Source organism: Pan paniscus, chromosome 18 (genome assembly GCF_029289425.2).
Source record: "Pan paniscus chromosome 18, NHGRI_mPanPan1-v2.0_pri, whole genome shotgun sequence".
Taxonomy (NCBI): domain Eukaryota; kingdom Metazoa; phylum Chordata; class Mammalia; order Primates; family Hominidae; genus Pan; species Pan paniscus.
Window position 1 is genome coordinate 8,062,654 of NC_073267.2, and position 21,630 is coordinate 8,084,283.

General features: G+C 43.2%; 1 protein-coding gene across 41 annotated transcripts in view; it reads left to right on the forward strand.

The window, feature by feature from the left end:
* The window catches only part of RBFOX1 (RNA binding fox-1 homolog 1), a 2,479,284-nt gene that overhangs the window by 2,295,367 nt on the left and 162,287 nt on the right, over window positions 1-21,630 (forward strand). The window lies entirely within an intron of this gene.

The window sequence follows — 21,630 nt, forward strand, 5'->3', positions numbered from 1 at the left end:
TCTCAAAAACAACAACAACAACAACAAGAAAAAGAAAACTCAAATACTTTCACATCCAGGCAAGTAACATCCATGTTTAGAGAGATTAACTTATGTTGGAGACATTGGCAAAATAAATTTTTAGTTTTCTCCATTAAGGTAGGCATTACAAAATTACAAGCATGATGGTATGCAACCCTTTGGTGGGGACCCTGTAGTAATTTAGCAAACAAATTTCCTGTCCACAGGATGTGGTCCCTATCCATCCATCCAATCATTGCTATTTTGGATTGTTAAACCACTATTATAATTTCATTGACATATTTCCACTGCAAATGTTTAGATTTCTTTCTTCTTAAGAATAGCAGCAATTTTTATTTTTCTGGGTTCTCCTGTTCACTACTATTTTATTCATTTTTGTTATCTGTCCAGCCTCTGAAGATACTGAATTTACAACTTCTGACTTAATCTTGGAAACTTTTTTGTTTTTTAACAAGAGGTGAATTTAGGCTGGGCATGGTAGCTCACGCATGTAATCCCAGCACTTTGGGAGGCTGAGACGGGCAGATCACTTGAGGTCAGGAGTTCGAGACCAGCCTAGTCAACCTAGTGAAACCCCGTCTCTCCTAAAAATACAAAAATTAGCCAGGCATGGTGGCGGGCACCTGTAATCCCAGCTACTTGGGAGGCGGAGGCAGGAGAATCACTTGAATGCAGGAGGCGGAGGTTGCAGTGAGCTGAGATCATGCCACTGCACTCTAGCCTGGAAAACAGAGTCAGACTCCATCTCAAAAAAAAAAAAAAAAAAAAAAAAGTGAATTTAGGAACCTGAACCCTTTAAGGGAGACTGTATTTCAGGTTCATAAAAGAGACAGCTTGGATGCTTCAGTGTGACAGTGCAGAGATTCATAGAATGTTAGAGCTTGAGATGACTATCTTATGTTCCTGCTTCATTTACGAATGATGCTCAGGTTCAGAGACAGAAAGTGACCTGCCTGAGTCACACAGTGAGTATCACAGCAGAACCCAATGTAAGGATGTCCTAAGAGAAAACTCCCACTGTACCATGCCCTTCCTCTGTCCATCTCCTGGATTCTACAGCCATTTTTAAAATACACATACCCAGGGTTATCTCCGCATTGAAATAGACAAAGTCCCAATGACACTGCCTTTAGAAGCATGCTGAGCTGTACACTGTAAGTCTCTGTTTCTCTTTGCTATCCTATTTTGGTTCCTAGCCAGAGGTTTCAGCCACAAGTGGGCCTTATTCTCACAAAGACTTCCAGACTTCTTAAAAAAAAAAAAAAGTCTTCATTTTATCTAGTTCTCTCCTGCTGCTCCTGGTGGTTGTATCAATGGGTCTGTGTGAATTCAGCAATGTCATGCGTTCCTGCCAGCTCCAGTCCCAATCATTACTTCTGGGTCAGGACACTAATCAGGGGGTCTGGGTTTCTTCCTTTGTATCCCCGAAGAATGCGGAGCTTGCCAAATTGTCAAATTATAGCATTTGATGTAGAGCTAGGTCCAAGTGACTGTACAATCTCTGCAGGAGTTCAGAAGCTGGCTTCTGCCCCTGGTAGAAACATAACGAGACTCTCAAGAGACAGTAAGCCAGACAGTCTGGAGATCCAGGGAGATGCTCATGGGTTCTCTGGCTTCTGGGCCATGGGGAGAAAGTCATCACCACCCAGAAAATAAGCCTTCACCCTGACAGCAGCAGCAGAATGTACCTGGGCTTGAGGACCTGACTTGCATGCCATCTCAGTGTCCTTAGGACAGAAGTTCCACGGGCAAGTTCTTTCAGCAGTAAACCAAGGTTTTCAGCCTGTACCACTCAAAACAAACCAGACCATCAGGACCAGTTAATGTGAAGGCTTAAATGTTGCAGATTTGTTTTGAAAGTGAAAAGGCAATTTTCTTGTAAAAATAAAAAAAATATGTAGAGTTGCAAATCATACAATCCAAACAATATGGGCTGCCCTGATCTTTTAAAAGGGAGAAATGTAAATGCACATTCTGATTGTCAGATGAGGAACATCAAATAGAAACTTCTTGGGCTGAAAGGAAGTTACAAAAGAGGAAGCAGCGATCATTTATTGATAATGTATGGTAATGATCACTAGCATTTAGTGAGCTCATACTGGGTACCCAGTGGAAATGGTAGTACCAGCTTTCTGTGGACAATCAGATTGAATTTTTACAGCATCCAGAAGAGGCAGGGACTATAATTAACCCCTTATGGCCTAGATGAGAAAACCAGAACATAGAGAAATCAAGGATGTTGCCCAAGGTCACAAGGCTGATAAGGGCAGAGATGGAATTCAAAGGCAACCACGGTCCACTGTCTTACCCAGTCCATGCTGGGTTCTTCCATGAGCCATGCACTATGTTGTGTATTTCATTGACATAACTCATCAAGAAATAGGTGTGATCATACCACGATTACAGATGAGGGAACTGAGGCACAGGTATGAAGCAAATGTAAACATAGGCCTGGCAGATTCCAAAACCCATTTTGTGTGATTACCCCGTTAGTAGTTTATTTTACCTAAATGACATTCCCTGCTAACTATTTCAATTATGATAATATCATTACAGGCAAATATCTTAACAATCCTGCAAGTCTGTAGAGCTCTGAACTCCCTCAATTTATACAACTAAACCCACACACATCCTTCCCATCCCTAACCCATCCCCTTCCCCAGTGGCATCCAGTGGCCCCACAGAGTGAAAGTGGCCTTCAAACCATTTGGCAAGCTCACAAGGGGAAGCCTGGATTTCCCAGAGAAACTTGCTACAAGGAAATTGCTAATTATAACCCAAATTGTATTTGACTTCTGCATTTTTGCTTTATATTGTTACACTATAACTTAAATAGATTGTTCCCTGGCCTTTTTTAGGGGGAGAAACTAGCTACCTTTTTTTTTTTTTCACTAAGAAAAGCAATGGTAGGTGTAGCATTCCAATGATAGGAGGTGGGTTTCGTCCCCCCTCTTCCCTCTAATTGGCTTGCAAGTGGGAGTTGGGTTAGCAGTTATGCCAGGAGTTGCCTGGGGTTCCAGGCGGTGACATTCATCTGGTGGCTCCACAAAAGGGGAAGAGACAACAGTGGGTGGCGCCAGCTTCGGGGAGATGAGTCCCAGAGAGTTTCTGTGACTCCAGAAGGCAGATGTTGGGGACGAGGGGAGATAGGGTATATTAATCATTGGATTTGGGAATTTTTCCTCTTTGGAGACATTGAAGCTCTTGACAGAGAAGACCAGAGGGGACCTAGTAAAAGGGAGAATGTGAGTTGGATGCACACCCTGGAATACAGGGCGTTGGCCATGTTTCTCCTTGCGTAGTCTAGCTGTGGATGGGGCCCAGAGCCCCTTAGCAGCTCTTCCTTTTCTCTCTTCTCTCCAGCCTTCTCCAGGCTTTTAACATCAGCAGAAGTAGCAAGGCTAGGAGTTGGCAAACTGTAGCTCACGGGCCAATTCCTGCCTGCAATGTTTTTGTCAATAAAGTTTTATTGGAACACAGTCACACTAACTGGTTCACATATTGCCTATGGCTGCTTTTGCATGATGACAGCAACTTTGAGTAATTGTGACAGAGCTCGATGGCCCACAGAGCCAAAATTATGCTTATTGTTTGACCCTCAACAGAAAAAGTTTGGCAACCCCCGATCTAGGCCAAAGTGTACATATTGTTGGCCTGCTGGCTGCATTCAGGCATTGGGCCATTTTATTGGACTCAAATTAATTAACTGCCTACATTGTAAAATGGAAGTTTTCACAAAATAAGCTGGCTTTGATTAAAAAATGGAAAAATCTAACAAAACATGGCAGCTAATGTTGGGGATGTGTCATCCGTCCCCTCTGACTATTTGTCATAGTCGCCAGCACTGCCTATAGGGTTTTACCAAGTGTACCCTTTTACCTGCATGGACTGGTCCTCATAGGCACTTGAGTATGATACTCTTTCAGGTCCTCTGGGTTGTTTTTAATAAAAGATTTGGTATTTCTTACTGGACTGATGAATTACGTTTTAAAAATTCTTTCCATCAAACTGGACTTCCCTGTGGAACTCCAGAAAGAAAATAAAAAATGTGTTTGTGTAATGCCAGAATTTAGTGACTGCCAGAGTTGTTATATCAGAAATACAACATTTTCTTCCACCTTGAAACACCCATACACATACACATAGCCCTGCATTTTTTTTAAAAAAACCTTTAAAATTGAGACCTATGTCAGTGCAGATGCTTCTTGACTTATGATGGGGATATGTCCCAATAAATCCATCACAAGTTGAAAATGCATTTAATACACTTCCCCTACTGAACATCATCACTTAGCCTAGCACACCTTAAAGATACACAGAACACTTATATTAGCCTACAGATGGGCAAAATCATGTAACACAAAGCCTCTTTTATACTGAAGTGTCAAATATCTCATGCACTTTATTATGTACTGTACTGAAAGGAAAAACAGAATGGTTGTATGGGCACTCAAAGCATGATTTCTACTGAATGTGTATTGTTTCCACATCATTAAGTTGAAATATCGTAAGTTAGGAATCATCTGTACTGACCTTGATTTAAACAAAAGCAGGATTAGTAAATACTACATTGTTCTTCAGTCAAAGAATGAGTTTTTCAATTGTTATTATTAATAGAGCAAGTAATAATGGTGTTGGGCAATATATTAATGATTTAAGTCAATTAATTCTAAAACCAATGGTGGGCGATGTTACCTCATTTTAAAGATAAGGAAAAGAGACTCTAAACGGTTGTGTAAATTGTTCCAAATAGTGGCACCAGGAAGTGATAGACATGGAACTCAGATCCAGCCCTGATTCACGTCAAAGGTCCCAACTTTTTTTTTCTTTCTTTTTTTTTTTTTTTTTGACATGCAGTTTCACTCTTGTTGCCCAGGCTGGAGTGCAGTGGCTCGATCTCGGCTCACTGCAGCCTCCACCTCCCAGGTTCAGGCGATTCTCCTGCCTCAGCCTCCTGAATAGCTGGGATTACAGGCACCCATCACCACACCCAGTTAATTTTTTTTTTGTATTTTTAGTAGAGATGGGGTTTCACCATGTTAGCCAGGCTGGTCTCGAACTCCTGGCCTCAGGTGATCCGCCCATCTCAGCCTACCAAAGTGCTGGGATTACAGGCATGAACCACAGTGCACGGCCACCACGGCAACTCTTTAAACACTGAGCACACACAGTAGAGCCAATGATTAACTAAAATAGGCAACTGATGCCTTTCTCTGAAGCTTACGTGTAGAATACGGTAAGCCCCAGGATAACTTCCCCTGTAGCTACAATAACTGATCCCAGGAAGAGCCCCTGGAAGCCTGATTCGATCCAATGAAAGTCAGTTTTGGGTAAAGTCGTTAGTGCGTCTTCTGTTGTTCTCAGCAAATCTTCAGATAATTTTTTCACCAGGCTCAGCAGAGGGAGAACTAAGTCTAATGTATTTAGTCGGGGGAATGACAGGTTTCCTTTTCACAGTAAGGGTTCATAGGATAGGAGACTATCCACTCGTAGCAGAAGAAAATCCTAATGAGCAGGATCCAGGTTTTAGGGGGCCTTTAATTCTAACACACAGTTCACCCTGGGCTGCTCAAACGTCTTGACTTGCCCTGCTATGTGTGTGTGTGGCTTTAGGAAGCCCTGCGATTTTCCTTCTTTAGCTCGAATGTCAAGCGCTGCAGGCTTTCTGAGAATTCAGTGTCCTGACACTGGGGCTGAGCCCTTGGTAATGACACTGTAGACACGAGGTAATTACAGCTCTGTTAACTCCCAAGTCAGGCTAAGTGGACCTCTGATTATTATTCTGAGTATAATAGGAGCATAACTAACATTGAAGGGAAATTGTACTTCTCTCTTTTATTAACCGCTTTTATATTCCCTTGTGCATGGCTATGATGCTATGAAATCTCCTTAAATGTGATATTACTCAATATAATACAATAATAATGCACACACCGTAATGTATTGGATTACTTTGCAAACAGCCCTTATGAAATTGCATTTCCCATCATTTCCCTGGGCCAGCTCAGGGCTGCTGGTCTTACGGGCCCTTTCTGTAGCTGGGAGCCTGGAATCTGCCTTCACAGTCACTTAGGGTTTCATGGATATGAGCAATTGGTCCACACCATTTTTATTCACAGCGAGGATGTTGGCCAACCGAGTTTCCAGACATCTCGCTGGACATTGCGACTCAGAGATGCAAACAGTGTTTGATACCTCAGCATAGTTTGAAAATAAACTGGGCTAGATGGTGTCAGGAAGGAAGCTAGATACAGGGAAGGGAGGCCTTCCATGCTGGAATTAAATTCTGAAGTCTTTTCCACTGACTTTGCTGGAGAGTCTATCAAATCTTTGTTCCTTTGTAAACTCTTTCCTGACACCACCTCAAAACTAGAGTTGGTTCTTCCTTTGTATGTTTTATATGTTTTGAAAATCCACCCTTTGTTTGGCATCCCAAAATACTTACTGATCTCCTACTATGTATCACACATACATTAATCTACTAAATACACATGAACAATTTTACAACCACTTAAAATTTAATATTCGGCATAAAGCTATAAACTTTTTGAGGATACCACTGTGCCTTATTCATCACTTTTATTCTCAGTGTTAGGCAAAGTGCCTGGAACAAAGTAGATACTCAATAATTGTGTATTATTCATTTATTCATGAATATTTCTTGGGTTCTTACTATTTGAGAGGCGCAGAACTGGGCCTTGGAGATACAAGAGTGAATAAGACAGACATAGCTTCTCCTTCAAGGAATGTACAGTCTACCGTAACACAGAATACACACACACGTCACTCACACAGTTGAATGCAGCCAGCCATCTGTATCCACCAGGTTCTACATCCCATGGAAATAAGAAAACACTGTTTCTTCCATCTGCAATTGGTTGAATCTGTGGATGTGGATCCCGTGGAAAGGAGAGCTGACTGTAATTACATTTGCAAAAACTTCTGTGAAGGAAAGGTAGAGGGTGATGTGCAAACAAGCAACAGGGAGACATAAAGCAGAGATGCATTCAAGACTTCCTTAAAGAAGTGACTTTTAACATGAAAATTAGAGGCTGGGCGCGGTGGCTCATGCCTGTATTCCCAGTACTTTGGGAGGCCAAGGTGGGTGGATCTCTTGAGGCAAGGAGTTCAAGACCAGCCTGGCCAAAATGGTAAAACCCTGTGTCTACTAAAAATACAAAAATTAGCCAGGTGTGGTGCTGCACACCTGTAATCTCAGCTACTCAGGAGGCCGAGACAAGAGAATCACTTGAACTCAGGAGGCGGAGGTTGCAGTGAGCCAAGATCGCACCACTGCACTCCAGCCTGGGCAACAGAGTGAGATTTCGTCTCAAAAAAATAATAATAATAATTAATAAATAAAAGAAAGACATGCAGAGAAAGGTGGGTGGATGTCCTGGGTAGGACAGACAGCAGATGTGGAAACAAGATGCAGTGGCGTGTGGAAGCCAGCTCTTAATGGCCTGTGATTGTCGGTTGTATATGTCTCTTTCCAACAGGACAGGGATGCCATGGTAGTAGCTTGTTACCTCCAGGGTGAGAGTATTTACACTATGGGCATTGGCAATGCTACAGATGAGGGCTTTTCTGTCTACTTTTCTGGAGAGCTGGTTGTTGATCAGTTACCAGCACTCCAGTGACAGAAAGGAAGTTGGCATATTCCTGTGACAGAATGAATATCAGTGTAGCTGTGTGGACGGGCAGGGGGATGGTGGCCCAAGTTGAGGATAAACAGGTGAGCAAGAAACACTCATACAGAGCCCTGCAGGCCTCATCTGGGGGCTTTGTACCATGGGAGGCCATTGAAGGATTTTAAGCAGAAAGAATGCCATCATTAGGTTTGATTTTGGGAATGATCTGACCACCATGTGGACAGTGGATTGGAGAAAAGCAATAATGGTGTTGGGAAGTGGCAGAAAGGACAGCCAGTAAGCTCTTGCCATGGGCTGGATGAGAGATGTTGATATGAACTAGAATGGTCTGGAACATGGGTTGGAGTCAATATCAAATGACCAAATAATCTGCCAGAGCTCTCTGTAATATACAGTATTCACACCTGTGGACTTTTGTGACAATTTGGGACGGTATAGTCCCTTGTAATTTAATTCTGAGAGTGACCATTGAGGATGTGATGATGCTCTCTTTACAGTGAGGAAACTGAGGCGTGGTCAGTTGATGTGACTCAGTGTGTTCCCCGAGGTCATAGCTGAACAAGTCTGACTTAGTAATATGTCTGACTCTAGACCTACACTTATAACCCCAACTTCAAACTCTTTTTCCTGCCACCTTCTTCTAAGGGGCTGGAAGAACGGAGATGCCACTGAGCTGGGGGTGAAGACATCATAAAAAGATCTACCTGGTTCTATGAGATGCATCCATCCTGACCTTGCCAAGGGAAGTAGGAATCAGGAAATGTTGGCTTCTAACGTGATTTCACCCAGGCCCTTATGCTTGGGTCCATCTCAGGAATAGTGTTTGGAATTAACGCAGGAGCCAGAGACTAACCAAACCCCGCCTCCACCCCAGTGCAGATTTCAGTTGAATGCAGACTAGAGCCTTTGAAAATTATGCATTGGAAAACAATTCTGGATAAATTAATTTCCATCATACATAATGCATGAGGGGAAATCCGTGGTATTTTTAAACAATGGAAATGAGAGAATCTGCCTTTTGGGCATTGATCCCAATTAAATTTATTTCAGCAAACATTTATCAACACCTACTGTGTGCCAGGTTCTTACTGGAAAACAGAGATGAGTCAGACATTGTCTGTGCCCAGAAAGAGTGAGAAATCAATGGAGGTACCCGCAGAGTGATCAGCTCTGGGTTAGACCTTGAGACTGGGAGACAAAGAGTTGTGAGTATTGCCCTGGAGGGACATACATCCTAGTAGAGGAGAACGAGGACCTGCCAGAAGATCTGAGAGTGAGAGTTTGTTGAGGAAGGCTATCTCGTGCCTGGGCTTCACTTGAATGGTTTTCTTTCATGGGTCCTTCCGCCATCAATAAGATCCTTATTTAAAGCCTCCTATTGTCCAGCGATGGTATGTGCTGTCCATCTGCCCCATTAGCCCATAGCTGCTACTATTATGCTACTTTTCCTATGGTGACCACTGTTATTACTGCCACAACTACCTCAACTTAACTGTTGAGGAAAATGTAATTCTCCTCAACTTCTATTACTATTATAGTGTTGCTATTATTTTATTTAATGATAGATCATACATTTGAAATTATTTGTTGAGTGCTTACTGTGTAACTGGCACTGAAGATTCAGGAACAGATAAAAAATAGCTATGGTTTCTTCGTTTAGAATGTTATCTTGTAGGAGAGAGAGATGGAAACAAATAAACAATGTAACTAAATAATTACAAATTGTAATGTTTGCTTCAGTTATGCATTGCTGCCTAACAAACTACCCCAAACAAACATTTTATTTACTTACAATTCTATGCTTCAGGTATTTGGGTGAAGTTTAGCTGTACAGATCAGCTTGGTACATATACCACTTGGAACTGGGGAGTAAGTTCCAAGGTTTCCCACAGATGTCTGGAACTTGGTGATTGTCTGTACAACACATCTCCTCCCCCGCACCCCCACCCCCACCCCGCCACTCAATCTCTCCACAAGACTAGCTTGAGCTTCCTCACAGCATGGAGTTCTATGGTCAATCAGACTTTCATATGGGCATGATCTTGGCATGCACACACTTCAGTGGTGGCTGAATTCGAAAAAGGTGTGTCTCAAGAAATGAGAGTAGAAGCTGCATATCTGATAAAGCTCAGCCTTGGCATTTGCTATGTGCTACGTCTGCCTCAGTCTGTTGATTAAAATAAGGTCATCTCAGATTCAAGGAGAGGGAAAAAGACTCCACCTTTGACTAGGAGATATGACAAAGAATGTGAAACCGTCTTCAATCCACCATGATACCTTTTGAAGAAAACACATATTAGGTTGAAAAAGAGAAGATTAAGGAGGGAGGGACATGAGATCAGGGAAGCCTTCTCTGAGGAAGTGTCGGTTAAGCTGTGTTCTGAAGGATGGGAGAGTCCAGCAAGAGAAGACAGTGGGAACAGCATTCCAGGAAGAGTGAAGAGCATGTGCAAAGCCAGGTGTCCCTCATCTCTCTCTATTCCCAGTGCAGCTTCCTCCCCACTCCCCAACCAAATAGGAGTCTCTTCTTGTAGGTGGAACAGGGGATAATATAAAGAGCGTATTTTTGCACATCTGAGAAGCCCAGGTGACATATTGTCCATGATCTGAAGCAACAGATAATGTGTTTCCTCATGTATTTCCCAAGGGGATCACCCAAAGTAACATGCTTAAATGGATGAGTTGTAATCTTCTACATAGAGGTGATGCCACCAGGCATTGGTGATCTAGATAAATGAAATGCAGGAATAAGGATACTGAGACTGTTTCTGGCCACAAAGGACCAGGCAGAGTAGTCTATTGCTTGGCGACCAAGTGCATGATAGCACTGGGCTTCCTGCTTCTGCTCTACCCAGTGAACTTCAGATGAGGCTTGGGAGATGAAAGACGAGAGAGGACTCATTATCAGAATGGTAAGAATATAGCATCCAGATAGATGAGAAGAGACAAAAAGATAACTCCGTCCCCATACTGGCTTATTTCTCTTTTATGGAGAAGGCAGCCCCTTGGAGGTAGGCATTTCCTGGGTTCAAATCCCAACGTTGCCCTTTATTCACTGCATGACTTTGGGAAAGCTATTGAACCTCACTAAGCCCTAAAGCATAGAAGGTGCCCTATAAATTGTAGCTGCTACTACTTCTGTTATTATCATGTATGTCATTATTGCTACTGCTTTGCAGAAAGACATGTGCCTCATTGGTGGTGGGATTCTTCTAACCCCCGACTCCTCCTTTCAAAGGCTCACTTTGCTACTTTAGAGTTCTCTTTTATATTGTACTCCCAAGCTTGCGATGTTGCTTCCCTGCCTGTACCATTTTGTTTTCTCCAGATCTCGCTGTTTCCCTCGCTGGAAACTCCTTGGTCTCTTACTGTAGCAATATGTTTAATAACTCAAGGTACCTGAAAATAAGGCAATATGGCACCTTGTCGGCAATGTGGCTGAGAGAGTGGCGCCTGTACAGATTGCCTGACTTCACATCCAGGCTCCCTCAGGTATTACCCATGCAAGACTTGGCAAGTAACACAACTACTCTGTGTTATTTATCATCAATTATACAATTAGGATAATTAAAGTGTTTGTCACAGAGGGTAGTTGTGAAGACAACACATGTCAATGATTGCAGAGTTCTTAGCCTGGTGCCAGGTTTATACAACACATCTGATGATCACTGACTGCTCTGTCTCTGCTGTCTCTATGGTTGTTGTTATGGACATAAAAGATGTCCGTAAACCTGCTCATGATAGTCATGACCTCTTCAGGCTTAACCATTAGTACTTCTGGTTGTCTCTTCTTGAATGAGAAATAAGGAGATCAATAATTAAACACCTATGAGATTCTTCACCAAAGGGAGTTCATGTTGTCATCCCAGCACTCATGCTAGGCTTGTAGGAATGTTTCTGTTTTGCAGATTTAAGAAACTAAGGCTCAGAGAAGTCTTATCACTTTCCTTAAACCCTAAACTCCTCATGTGGCCAAGGCTGGATTCATCCCAGCACCATTTGCCACTAAAACCTGTGTCTTCTAGGGACCTTAGTTTGATGACCCTGGTTAATTCAGTGCATTGAAGGGTTAGCTCTCTCAGAGGTTCAAGTGAGAGACACATTAGATACCTCCCTGCCCAAGACCCAGAATGTTTCCTTTTAGAAGCACCCCTAACCACACACCTGGAAATCCAAGGCTCGTGCATTTCATAGACGCTCCTTTTCGCCCCCGACTGCTGTATGTACCTTGAGCAGCAAGATAATTCACTCTAATTACTCAGAATACATATTTAAGGACAAGCACAAAGAACTCTTACTGAGGCTTAAAAATAAGCCATTCAGCAAAATTGCACAAGGTGCATTCCCTCAGAAGGAAGAGTTTATTGCTTCTAAAAGTGAGTGTCTACCCTTTGTTGGCCGCAAATGTGAGGCAAAGGACCAGCTCCACGTGAAGCAGCATTTTCCTCTTTCAGATTTACCTCCAGAAGGAGCTCCACTGATAGGAGATTGCTCCTTTCTGCTATGACATCTTCTGCGTCAAAGGATCTCATTAGTGTTTGTTTTTATCAGGTTTTTTTTTCAAGACTTTATCTCACTCAGAGTGAATTCAATGTTCACTGTCATTTACAGGATAGGAAATATATGTCCATTTGCATTGAAAATCCTGCTTATTCCATCTAGACTGTCCCAGATACCACTGTATTCATGTAGGTTTGGTGTTTTGTCTTTCATCTATTTCTGAAGTCAAAATTTTGTTAAAAATATTTTGGGAAAGCTCAAAAGAATTGGCCCATTGGAATGGAGAGAATGCAGGCTTTCTCCATGCAAGCAGCCATGCTTTCCTAGTCATTAACCACCTGGGCCTTGGGCCTGTCATGTTTTTTGAGTCTCTGTTTCTTCCTCTGGCAAATGATTTTGATGGGTGTCATAAGGATGAAGTGGGATGATGTGAAGGACTTGGGGTGCTTAAGAAATCTCCCAGGCCATTCACAAACCACATGCCTGCAAAGAAGTCTTGGGTGAGCAGATGCCAAGTTTCCCAGCAAAGAGATTTCTAAGGTGCAGTGCTTCAGCTTGACATTAGAGAGATGGCCTTGGCCGGCAGCTGAGGTTTTCCTTCTCTTTTGACCTGAGCTGGGAAGAAGTGTGGGTACTGGCAGCTTTCGTGGGGGTGCCTCTAAAATAGAGCAGCAGTTCCCTGTTAGGAATGGCAGATGAGAGTGTGATGAATGCAACAAGGGCTGGAGCACAGAACATTCTGAACGGACTATTACTCCCTCAACCCTACGGGCTACCTGGGCCAGAGAGATATACACAGAGAAGACTGGTCAAAGGGGAAAGAAAATAATTCCTTTTAAATATCTAGGCAAGCAGCCAACCTCCTCTGATACAGGGACCTGTGACAAAGACAGACTTGGAGCATGTAACTTGTGTTTGAAAGCATACGCCAGACCCGTAACTTCCTCTTGACTTTCCACCCCACCTCTTCTGGATTACCCGGGTCTGCAGGTGAAATTCCAGTTGATTTACCCAAACGGGTGCAAGTGCAGAGGAAGGAGAACATGGGGAAAGAGGCAAAATAAATTTTAAAAACAGAGAGATAGAAAGAAAGAGAAGACATGAAGGGCGAAGGAAGGGGAAAGAGAAACAGAAAAAGGAGATAGAAATAGAGGGATGGGGCCGGGTGCAGTGGCTCACACCTGTAATCCCAGCACTTTGGGAGGCCAAGGCGGGTGGATCACTTGAAGCCAGGAGTTTGAGACTAGCCTGGCCAACATGGCAAAACCCTGTCTCTACTAAAAATGAAAAAAAAAAAAAAAAAAAAAAAAAGCCAGGCATGGTGGCACGCACCTGTAATCCCAGCTACTCGGGTGGCTGAGGCATGAGAATCAATTGAACCTGGGAGGCGAGACTGTCTGAGGAAAAAAAAAAAATAGAGGAATAGAGGGGAGAGAGAAGGAGAGGGAGAGAGAGGGAAAGGGAAGGATCTAGCTAGGCACACATAATTGTTGTCTTCCTAAAAACACCACCACCACCCCACACATACAAACAAGAAAGGCAAGTGACATTACAACTATAGGTACTGACATGTGAGGCTGTGTGGCCCTGTCCACCGCTCTAGGTTGCATCTCAGTGAATGTTCCAGGTTCTGAACAATCCTATAGGTGGGGGAAAGAGGTTAGGTGGACCAAGCATGGTACTGTGGCGGCAGCACCTCCTTCTCCTACTGCTTCTGCACCCCGCCATGCATTTAAATCACTCAGGGTTGGTGTTTAACAGACACAACTCCTGAGCTACTGAATCAAAGCCTTAGGGAATGGCCAATGGGAATATGGTTTTAACAAGTATTTTAGGCAAGTCTTACAAATCTGGCCTGACACATGACTTCACATAAAGGTTTGAGAACTGAGAGTCTCACCACTCACATAGAATGAAGGGTGTCAGATTCTGGGAGATATTTGAGATCTGATAGAAAATACAAGACTTTTTTACAGGCCTGGTAATGATCATGGAGATGCCAGCAGCGATCACTGCCAAGGACTGGGTGGGTTCTAGGCACCTGTCCCTTGTAACACCTGAATTGGAAAACTCCTGGATAAAGGTGACTTTGCCATTTTCAGAGGAGACAATGGAATCTCAGAGAAGTTGAAATGTGTGTGTACCCCTGTGGTGACACAACTGATTGAATCCAGTCTTAGGCATATTAAAATTGAGAACCATTGCTTAAGGATTTCTTAACAGCTGTATTTTATTGAGAGTCTGCACCATGCTGGGCAGTATCTGTGTGTGTGTGTGTGTGTGTTTATTTTTTCTATATTTATTTTTTTCAAATGGACTCTGTTGTCAGCCTGGAGTGCAGTGGCACAATCTTGGCTCACTGCAACCTCTACCTCCTTGGTTCAAGTGATTCTCCTGCCTCACTCTCCCGAGTAGCTGGGATTATAGGCACGCACCACCAAGCCCAGCTAATTTTTGTATTTTTAGTAGAGACAGAGTTTCACCATGTTGGCCAGGATGGTCTCGATCTCCTAACTTCATGACCTACCTGCCTTGGTTTCCCAAAGTGCTGGGATTATAGGCGTGCGCCACCACTCCCAGCCATATCTGTGTATTCTAAGGTGTTTATTTCCATTTATCTTCCCAATGACTTTATAAAGTGAGAGAGAATCCTCATTCTATGGAGAGGGGGAATAAGACCAGGAAAGCCTGAATTGAAACCAACGCTTACTCCTAGAGACTGGGCTTTGAGTTGCTACATTATATTTCACACCTCTGTCCTTTGGAGGTGAAAGTTACTTGATGGTGATGTCTTTAGGGAAATTATGACAAAGGAGAAGTGAACGTTGGAGTCAGGTCAGTGTGTGTCTGATTACTTACGGGCTATGTCACCTGGTTGATAAAATGGGCTTGATTTAATGTATTGAGTGAATTAGTGTCCCCCCAAATTTATGTCCACTTGGAACCTTAGGAGGAGATCTCATTTGAAAGTAGAGCCTTTGTAGATATAATTAAATTAAATGAAGTTATACTGGATTAGGGTGGGCCCTGAATTCAATGAGTGTTGTCCTTGTAAGAAAACCATGTCAAGACGCACAAAGGTAAGAAGTCCAAGGGGCAACAAAGACAGATTGGACTAATACCAGGGACACCAAGGATTGCCAGGAGCTACCAGGATCTAGGAAGAAGCAAGGACGGACTCTCCTTGAGAGCCTTCAGATGGAGCATGGTTTAGGCAACACCTTGATTTTGAACTTCTGGCCTCTGGAACTGTGAGAAATTACCTTTCTTTTATTTTAGTCACCTAGCTGGTCATAATATGTTATGGCAGTCCTAGGAAAGTAATAACACATGAGATATTTTTTCTTGTTTTTTGTTGTTGTTGTTGTTTTTGTTTTTGTTTTTTCCTTTATAGCACTTATTGTAACTAGTAATTTTCTTTGTTTGCTTACCAATTCTGGACATACTGGAATGTCAGCACCATACTGCATTTTGTTCATCATCCCTGTGTATCTGTGATGCTTCACTCAAATAGCAGCTCAGTTACAATGTGTGAATGGAATGTATGAATGAATGAATGAGTGAACAGAGCTGTTGTGAGGACTAAGCCGAGCAGTACAGTGAAATTGCATCAAACAGTGTCTACTAAGAGCAAGCATGCAGAATAAAAGCTATCATGATTATCATTCGAGGCAGGAATTATCTTTTTTTCCTAGGGTCCCTCTGCCTTGCTGAGCATCAAGGTGAACTTGAGTAGTTACTAGTTACGTGGACTGGGAGAACACGGTTAAAGTAAAGGTTGTTTTTGTGGAGACTGACAGGCAAGAGCCCCTGCCTTTCCTTTCCTGAAACAGCAGTTTTCCTTTGAGACACGAAGCCCACCACTGAGAGAGGCAGGGTGCGGGTCATGGGGGTGGAGGTGGCGGCATTGTTTGCAATCCTCTTGGCCCCTTGCTCACAGCCAGGCCTCTGCCTTTATATTCTTCGGGGGGCTTTGATCTCACCTCCCTGTCCAACAGATGCACATTAGTCAATAATTCTAGGAGACATCAAAACCCCAGCCCTGGCACCCCCCCGACCTTCCCTGCAGCCTTCACAAGCCGCTAGCTGTGTTAATAGGCGCCAGACAGGACTGTGCTATTTCTTAGAGCTTAGGTAGAATGCTACTGCGGCTGTTTTACTGAACCCCAGCTCAGTCTCCACTTCTTTCCACCTCTGACCCAGTACGTTTAGAATTAGAGCCAAATGCTCTGAGTGAAGAGTTGCCCTACACGGTGACTTGATTTACCTAAGGCTGCTATATTCTTTCCGAATGTTCTTTCCAGACAGAGGTGGAGGGCAAGGAACTGGGTCCCAGGAGCTAGAAAACGTGGTCTTGGGTCTCAGCTCTGCCATTCTGACACTGAATAACCATCATCAAGTCACAGACATCCTCAGAGCCTCTGTCTCTGCGTCGGGGGAGCAGAACCAGGAATGCTGGTCCTACCTACCTGACAGAACTGTTTTGAGACTCACGTGCAAAATCAGATGTGAGCATGCCTTAGAAATTGGAAAGTGTCGTAAAACTAGAAGCACTTATTACTATTATTCTGTGACTCTGAGTTTATAAAAAAAAAAAAAAAAAGAAAAAATCAGGCCGGGCACAGTGGCTCATGTCAGTAATCCCAACACTTTGGGGAACAGAGGTAGGTGGATCACCTGAGGTCAGGAGTTCGAGACCAGCCTGGCCAACATGGTGAAACCCTGTCTCTACTGAAAATATAAAAATCAGCCAGGCATGGTGGCACGGGCCAGTAATCCCAGGTACTTAGGAGGCTGAGGTGGGAGAATCGTTTGAACCCAGAGGGTGGAGGTTGCAGTGAGCTGAGATCACAACACTGCACTCTAGCCTGGGCAAAAGGGTAAAACTCCACCTCAAAAAATAAAATAAAATAAAATAATGAAATAAAATTGGTTACTTACCTTGTGTCAGCTGTTGCAGATCAAGAAACTAATACAATGCCATCCCTTATGGTGTGCTTAAACCCATATTCAATATAGAAAATATAGTATATCCAGATAAATAATAATAAGCATAGTTATTTCATCACCTCATTGACCACCTGGTTGTTTATCTTTTGAGAGGCTTTGCAATGTTTGACAAAAAATTAGAAAGTAGATAAAAATGCAAAGATGATACCTGCTATACTGTTTTGTGACTTTCTCTTTAACTTAAAATATCATACATACAATTCCGAGTCATTATTCAGTGACTATTCAGATTTTAACTTTTTGTTTTCTCTGATGGCTTCTTTGTGTCTCATTGCCTGGTATCATTTGGATTGGACATAGTTTATTTAGCGAATCCCTTGTAGTTGGACACTTAAATTTTTTCCCATTTTTCACTGTGACAAATATCACCATGATGAATTTCTTTCTGCAAATCTCTGCACACTACCATGATTGTTTCTGTAGGATAAATTCCCACAAGTAGAACTTCTGGGTCAAAGAGTAAAAATGCACATTTTTAAAGGCTTTTGATAGTCAGATAAAACTAAAAAAAAAATCACCCTCTAGAAAGATCATACCAATTTAAACTCCCACCAAGACTGCACGGCAGTGTCCTGTCTCCTGCACTCACACCAGTATCAAGCATTATCTCAGAGTGATGTAAAATGCCTGAAGAAAGGAGTGATAATGGTTTCTAAACAGCACTGGCTAACACACAGCCCTGCATATTGGCTTTCAGCTTGATAAATACTTTCTTATAAGGTCATAAATATTGGTGGTACCAAAGGTTAATGTAGTGTGCAATGCTGTAAAATCCAGCAGGCAACCTGCTAGATCATAATGATGCATTAGCACCTTTCGGTATGAGGTGTGATGACTTACAAAGTCTGTTTGTAAGTGGCCACTAACTCAACAAGTGTATAATTGTGTCAGTTGGCACCACAGTTTCTGCAAACATAATTTATTAAGTGAGCACCTTGCCTTCTGTTATATGCCAAAAATGAGAAGAAAAGACAAGAGAAGGGGAAAGAAGAAAATGATCATCTGACTGGGGCATTTAGTCCTTTCTGCAAGCTAGGGTTACTTAAAAGACCAACATACTTTACTGAAGAAAAAACAAAGCAAATAATCCTTTCCATAGTTTAATAGTCAGTTGATCACACTGCTGGCAGTGTTAGAATCAGGATTGAGGCAGGCATGACAATTAGCTGCACCATTAAAAGGCATGTGCATTTGCAAATTAGACTTTTAAATATTTTATTTTCGTGTTTTTAAGTTTGCAACTCAGGCACCTTGCTTCTACCATTTTATTTTTGCAGGTGGGAACAGTTGTATAGTTCTTTGCTATTGTTCTGGGATGGGCTAGCATGAAGGTGAAACCTGTTTTGTGATTAATGAACATGGAGGTTGTGTGTATTTAACAGTAGAAGAGTAATCTATCCTGGTAGGAGACAAAACAGAATGGATACCACCAGCCGTGTTCCCGTTTGGCTTTGCTCCTTGGTAATGGAGGAAATCCAGGTATTAAGGATACACTTTAGTAGGCCTATCTCAGCATTTGCCCATGTGTAGTGCTTGTTTTGGATTGCTGTAAAGAGCACACTCTGTAAACAGAAAATAAGCTAGACAGGCACATTTTGAGCTACTTATTCTGTTGATTTTCAGTGACTGTTCACCCTGTGCAATATTTTGAAACAAACCAAGGAGTTATTCACGTCATATTCTTTCTTACTCGTTTTTCATATTTTATTTTTACTTTTGAGACAGAGAGTCCCATCTGTCACCCAGGCTGGAGTACAGTGGTGTGATCTTGGCTCACTACAATCTCTGACTCCTGGGTTCAAGTGCCTCCTGAATAGCTGGAACTACAGGTGCCTGCCACTATGTCCGGCTAATTTTTGTAGTTTTAGTAGAGACAGGGTTTCACCATATTGGCTAGGCTGGTCTTGAACTCCCAAGCTCAGGTGATCCACCGGCTGCGCCACCCAAAGTGCTGGGATTACAGGTATGAGCCACTGCGCCTGGCCTCGTATTAGTTGTTCTTTGAACATTTACATTTGACACTGAGCACTGGGAATACAGAGGTGAATGGCACCTACTCCATCCCTCAAGGAACTCATCCCAGTCTAGAGCTGTGAACCAATGCAAGGGGCAAATGCACACACATGCGGTTGCACGGATGAGCAGGATGCTTTGGGGCAGGAGCGGGGGGGCAGTCAAACAAGTCCAAAGCTTCTCCCCTCCAGCCAGTTTCGGCTGCTGTTCACCCATATCTCCCATCGCCTGGGAGCAAAGACAGCTTTGCTCAGAGTTTTCTTCTCCACTTGACGCCGCCATGTTTGCCTCTGTCTGGAGTTGTCAGCCTGGCTACTGACTGGTAGAAATCAGAGAGGAAATTCCAGGCATGATGGCATGTTCCTGCCTATTAGTTAGGGACCCACTTCATTATGAATGACATAGTCACTATGAAGACCTGACCTCTCTGGCTTCTGGAAGAATGTTGAACATGCAGACCAAGGAAAAGCCACCATCCCAGAGCTCACATTCCAGGGAGCCAAAGAAACACATCAGAGTAGTGGCTAGCCCAGATGGTGATAGGAGAGAAACAGACAAGAGGGTGGACAGGAAGGACTTTCTGAAGAGGTGACATTTAAGCCGATGACTAAGTATGAGGAGGATCTGGTCTGGCAAACAGTGGAAGGCAGAGATTCCAGAGAGAAGAGCCGGCATATGCCAAGGCCTTGAGGTGGGAAACACCCTCGAAATATTTACAGAGTGGAAGTAGCTCCCAATGCCTATGACTTCACTAGCCCCCAATTTGGAACAACCATTATGGCTGCTGAATGCTGTAGCGCTGTGAATAAGCAAAGAAGTGTTTGAAATGAGGTTATAAAGGTAGGTAGGGCCATGCAAACCAGGTGAGGAGTTTAGGTGTAATTCTAGGTGCACGGGGAAGCCACTAGAAAGTTTTGAAGCATGAAGAGTACCTGTATTACGGTTCTCTAAAGGGACAGAACTAATAGGATAGATGTATATATAAGGGGGAGTTTATAAAGGAGAACTGACTCACGTGATTACAGTAGGTCGTCTGCAAGCTGAAGAGCAAGGAAGCCAGTCCGAGTCCTAGAGCCTCAAAAGTAGGGAAGCTGACAGTGAAACCTTCAGTCTGTGGCTGAAGGTCCAAGAGTCCAAAAGCTGAAGAACTTGGAGTCTGTTGTTCAAGGGCAGGAAGCATGCAGCATAGGAGAAAGATGTAAGCCAGAAGACTGGGCCACTTTAGTCTTTCCACCTTCTTCTGCCTGCCTTTATTCTGGCCACACTGGCCACTGATTAGATCTGTGTCCAGTCAGATTGTGCGTGGGTCTGCCTTTCCCAGTCCACTGACTCAATGATAATCTTCTTCAGAAACACCCTCACGGACACACGCAGGAGCAGTACTTTGCCTCCTTCAATCCAATCAAGTTGACAATATTAACCATCATCATATCCTTCTCTTTTTCTTTTTCTTTTATTTTTTTAGAGACAGGGTTTTACTCTGTCACTTAGGCAGGAGTGCAGTGGTGTGATCATAGCTCACTGCAGCCTTGTCCTCCTGGGCTCAAGCGATTCTCCCACCTCAGCCTCCCTAGTAGCTGGGAACACAGGCACACAACACCATGCCTGGCTAATTTTTTTAATTTTTTATAGAGATGGAGGTCTTTCTATGTTGCCCAGGCTGGTCTCAAACTTCTGGCCTCAGGCAATTCTCCCTCCTCGGCCTCCCGAAGCACTGGAATGCCACTGTGCCCAGCCTACCCTTCTCCTGAGTGAGTTCCTCCAGAGTCTTTTTTTTTTGGCTGGGCTGGGAAATACCCTTGAGTTCCAGAGAAAGGAAGTGGTTTCTGGAATCCTCTGCCCATGAAGGTTAATTTGGCAATATGCATATCTGCTGTGGGGCTATAGAGGTGGCTGTGACGATGCCCAGAGGGGGACCTTTATGATCTGAGAGCCCGTGGAATGTTTGTAGCAGCAGAGCCCTGTTGTCCCATTGAATGTCTCTTCCATTTTTAATGAGGAGCCTGGGGGCACTGTATAAATAAAACGACCGAATTATTAAATTATCACTCTACAGGGCATCTTATATTAGTCCTAATTAAATGATGCTTTTCATATTAACAAACAGTGCTCAAAAAGGATTCTCATTTTTAATTCGGACCTCATTGAAATAGGAAGCCTTAGAAATTTCTAGAATATGTACTATGCCTCTGGACGAATATGCACCATGTCTCTGGACTCACTGGAGGGCACCTACAGTGAGTTTTCAGACACTGCCCTGAATTTTAAAAATCCTCAGTATCCACAATGACTACCTGTCTTCACCCAGACTCAGAAATGCTAATGGGGGTCAGGTGCAGTGACTCACTCCCGTAATACCAACACTTTGAGAGGCCGCGGCAGGTGGATCACTTGAGGTCAGGAGTTTCAGACCAGCCTGGCCAACATGGTGAAA